Source organism: Palaemon carinicauda, chromosome 36 (assembly GCF_036898095.1).
Source record: "Palaemon carinicauda isolate YSFRI2023 chromosome 36, ASM3689809v2, whole genome shotgun sequence".
Lineage (NCBI taxonomy): Eukaryota > Metazoa > Arthropoda > Malacostraca > Decapoda > Palaemonidae > Palaemon > Palaemon carinicauda.
The window spans coordinates 47,581,079-47,586,078 of NC_090760.1; positions in this window are offsets into that span (position 1 = coordinate 47,581,079).

The following is a 5,000-nucleotide window of genomic DNA, read 5'->3' on the forward strand; positions in this document are numbered from 1 at the left end:
GAAATATCCGACTGCCTTTGTGAACAAGGAGACACCCCAATAGCGTATGACGCCCTCAAAACATACCTTCTGCAGCAGTACTCGCCGTCGCCAGCCGCCCGTATAACAAAGCTTTTTCAGCTCTCGCAACAACCGTTAGGGGACCAAAGGGCTTCGCTTGCCCTCAGGGAAATGACCAGTATCGCTCGCCTTCAACCTGCCGCAGACGGCTCTCCTCGTGAGGTGAACCTACTTCGTGCCCTTTGGATACGCCTTTTACCCGAACCTGTACGCGCTGCCATACCTGATGTCGATAGTTTACCCATAAAGGATTGATGACCAAAGCCGACGCCCTTATGGACAGCCACTTCAAGACCTCCATCAACGCCTCCACCCCTGACGACGAAGATGCTTATTCAACGTCAACCGAAGCTGAAATGAATGCCGTAGGACATACACGCCTACCCCGTGACGTGCCGAAGCGGTGACAAAGCCGCCCACCACCCACCAATCGCTCGCGCCCCAACGAACGACTTCTACAGCCACTTACTACCTCCCATCCGCCGCAGTTTTGCTACTACCACTTCAGATTCGAGGCAACCGCGAAGAAATGTGCCAAGGATTGTCAGTGACCAAAAAAAGTGTAAGTAGGCCATCGCTTGTGGCGGTGGCCTCCCATGTTTCTAATCTTTTCTTTTTACAGGATGCAGGAACGGGCGTGCGATTTTTGGTAGACACGGGTGCTTGTCGTTCTCTTTTGCCAAGGAAACTCTTCAAGGCACGACATAGTCTGTCAACATCTGCCGACGTCCGCTTGGTAGCTGCCAACGGATCTGCGATACCCACCTACGATTACGAGAACCTCACATTATCGTTCGGAAACGGTAAATTCAATTGGAAGTTTCTCGTTGCTGAAGTCACAATGCCAATCCTCGGTGCGGATTTCCTCTCTCATTTCCACCTTCTGGTCGATGTCGCCCACTGACGATTGGTCAACGCAGACTCGTACTTGTCGACACCTCTTCAACCCGCCCCCTCTAACATCGCTCTCCACATCAGCGCACCCACGGATGCCTACGCCCATCTCCTCACGTCGTACCCGGAAGTTTTCCGTCCAGAACTTCGCCAAACGCCCACGGTTCCTGCCAAGCACGCTATTTATCACCATATCAAGACGACGGGACCCCCAGTCTTCGCAAAATTCAGACGTCTGGCACCGGAACGATTGGCAGCTGCCAAACAGACGTTTGCCGAAATGAAGAAAATGGGCCTTTGCCAAAAGGCCTCCAGCCCATGGTCGTCACCCTTACACATCGTTCTGAAGAAAGACGGCTGCCTCCGTCCGTGCGGGGATTACAGACGCCTGAACATGTAAACAGAACCGGATCACTACCCCCTCCCAAACATTGCCGATGTGACCTCCTACCTGCACAAAGCGAAGGTTTTCTCTACGCTCGACCTCCTGAAGGGGTATTATCAGGTGCCTATGAACCCAGAAGACATCCCCAAAACCGCCATCACCACTCCGTTTGGCACATACACCTTCAAATACTCCTGTTATGGCCTTCGTAATGCTGGGGAAACGTTTTAACGTCTCATGGATGGCATCTTAGGGGACCTCCCTTTCTGTGTATGTTATGTGGACGACATACTTGTGTTCTCCTCCTCAAAAGAGGAACACCTCCGTCACCTTCGCATCGTGCTCGACCGCCTGCAACCAAATGGCCTTGTATTCCGGTATGACAAGTGTACCTTTGGCGCCAACGAAGTGTCGTTCTTAGGGCACCGTATCAATCTTGAAGGAGTCCATCCCCTCCCTGAGAAGGTAGCAGCCGTTCAGAATTTTCCCGCGCCCTCGACCGTCAAAGCTCTGCAGGAATTCTTGGGCATGATCAACTATTATCACCGTTTTCTGCCAGCCATTGCCGCCACTCTTGCTCCCCTCTACGCCTTCCTCAAGGGCAAGCCAAAGGACCTGAAGTGGGGTCCCCTTAAAGAAGCAGACTTCTGCAATGCAAAGCAGGCCCTATCAACTGCTGCGGCTCTCACTTTTCCTATCCCACACGCCCCTCTCCTTCTCTCCACCGATGCCAGCGACGTCGCTATTAGTGCAGTACTCGAGCAGCTGGTCAAAGGCTCGCCCCACCCATTGGCCTTCTTCAGCAGAAAACTGTCCAAGGAAGAATCGGGTTATTCTACCTTCGATCGAGAATTGCTGGCGGTGCACTTGGCTGTCCGTCACTTTCGCCATTTCTTAGAAGGTATGCCCTTCGTCATTCGCACAGACCACATGCCTCTGGTGCACGCCTTCACTCGACAGTCTGACGCCTGGTCCGCCCGTCAACGCCGACATCTCTCCGCCGTGGCTGAATACAATTGCACCCTCCAATACGTCCCTGGGAAAATGAATCCCGTTGCCGATGCCCTGTCAAGAAACACGTTGTCTGCCGTTCAACTGGGATTGGATTACAATGCCCTGGCTGAAGCCCAACGACAGGATCCAGAGTATCAAGCTTGTAGGACATCCTGCATGTCCCTCCGTTGGGAAGATTTTCCCCTCAAAGACTCCAACACCACCCTCCTCTGTGACGTCAGTACTGCCAGACCGCGACCTTGGATTCCTGCTCCCATGCACCGACAGGTGTTTGATTTCATTCACGGCCTTTCACATCCCTCGTGCCGTTCTACTGCACAGCTGCTGAAGGCAAAGTTCATTTGGCACGGCATTTCTAAGAATGCTAAGGATTGGGTCCGCGCCTGTACTTCTTGCCAAACTTCCAAAGTACATCGACACACGGATTCAGGAGTGGGCACCTTTCCTCAACCTCAGCGTCGTTTCGCACACATTCACGTCGATGTTGTAGGCACCCTACCCACATCACAAGGACATCGTTACCTGTTTACCGTCATCGACCGCTCCACTCGTTGGCCTGAAGCCATTCCCATGGAAACTGCAATGTCCGCCTTATGTACATCTGCCTTACTCTCTGGATGGATTTCAAGATTCGGTATCCCTGAGCATATTACTTCTGACAGGGGAACCACTTTCACCTCTCAATTGTGGACGTCATTAGCGAATCTCCTGGGCATCACCCTACATCAGACAACGGCCTACAACCCCGCTGCCAATGGAATGGTTGAATGTTTTCATCGCACCCTCAAAGCAGCTTTGATGTCCTGCTGCAAAGATTGCAACTGGTTTACTCAGCTTCCCTGGGTCCTCCTGGGACTAAAAACCACTCCTAAAGACGCCCTCGACGTCTCGGCAGCTGAAATGGTGTATGGCGACCCGTTGGTCATCCCTGCCGAATTTCTTCCTTCTACAACCTCCTCCGACGATCTCCAGCGCATACGTCGCGTCGTGGGAAAATTTACTCCGTGCCGCCAGACTTACAAGCCCCCAGCGAAGCATCACATATCAACGGACTTGCACTCTGTAACGCACGTCTTCCTGCGAAACGACGCTAGCAAGCCACCACTAACGCCCCCTTACACGGGCCCTTTCCTTGTGATTCGACGCAGTCCGAAAGCATTCCTCCTAAACATTCGGGGCAAAGAAGACTGGGTCTCCATTGATCGTCTAAAACCTGCTTATCTTCTGCCAGATGACCCGCCTACAGTCCGCCTCTCCAGATCAGGGCGCCCTATTTAACATATACAGTATGTCATTTTTAGGGGGGGAGCCGTGTACCAACCGTGTGTCACACAATTGTACATAATTCCTTTTGCATATATTATGCTTGTATCTTCACTCTTCCCTCGCACTAAACGAACATGAAAATTCATGTCTGCTGTTTCCTCTGTAACATTGTCTGTCTTGTTAACTTGTTATGTCCTGTTGCCTTGAGGTTTTGTATATAAAGGAGAGTGTTCTATAACAATATAACTCAGTTGATTGCATCCTGCCTTTGAGTTCACAACCCTCCCTCGGCCCGTCACAACATTCTGTGCCTAGTTATAGATTTTATTTTATGCATTTAATTGTATTTCTGCTCTGTAAAAAGTTAGTATTGAGCTATTTGAACCCCGTTTTGTGGTTTCTATTTCGATGTTTTTGATTTCTTTGATATATTTTGGACATAACCTAACACAAGTGGGCCACAAGAAAAGCTCAGTATAAGGGAATACAAAAAATGTGATAATAAATAATCAGCTATGAAGATAATATTAACAAATACATGATTATCATAACCAACAAAGATTCATATTAATATAAACTAAATGTTAGTAACAGTATTAATACAAATAAAAGACATGCTTAACATCAACAATAATAACATTACTATTAGCCCCCCCCCCAAAAAAAAAATAAAAATAGAAAGAAATACGTAAGTAAATAAATAAAAAAAAAAAAACAATAGTTACGTTTTATGCCTAGTCTGGGTGTTTACTTGATATAAACTACCCAATTCTTTAAATATTTAGGAGAATAACGAGATAGCAAAGGTTTCGGTCGCTTTGGATTTAAAACAACAACCCCCTTTCACCAAATGAACGAAAAACCAAAGCCTGAATATATTTAGGAAAATGCTGTGAAATATGGAAATTCAGTGGTATCTATAGCGCGCATTTTTACGAAAAAAATATTCCTGCGTCCAAAGATAAGAAACCTGAAAACTCTTATCCAGAATTGTAAAGTGATATATCTCGTTATTTTCATTTTTATAGACAACTGCTCAAGCTTGAGATTAACTATATTCTCTTACAAGAAAAATTGAAACTTCTCCTAGTCTTTATTTTTCTAATAAAATGTTACCCCTCAAACTCGGATGACTCATAAACTTTTTATTCTTTCTCATGATAAAACATTTCACGAGTAATCCGAAATATTGATTTCTTTTTATTACTTACAATAGGAGATATTAATTTTAACAGTATAATTTTATATATTTGACCCTTTTTGTTATTGCAATATTCATTGCAAAAAAAAAAAAAAAGAAAATACCGTGATTTCGTATTTTTGAGGTAAAGGCTAATTTTAAAGACCCCAGAGAGTGGTTTGTAGCTATAATCTTACTACA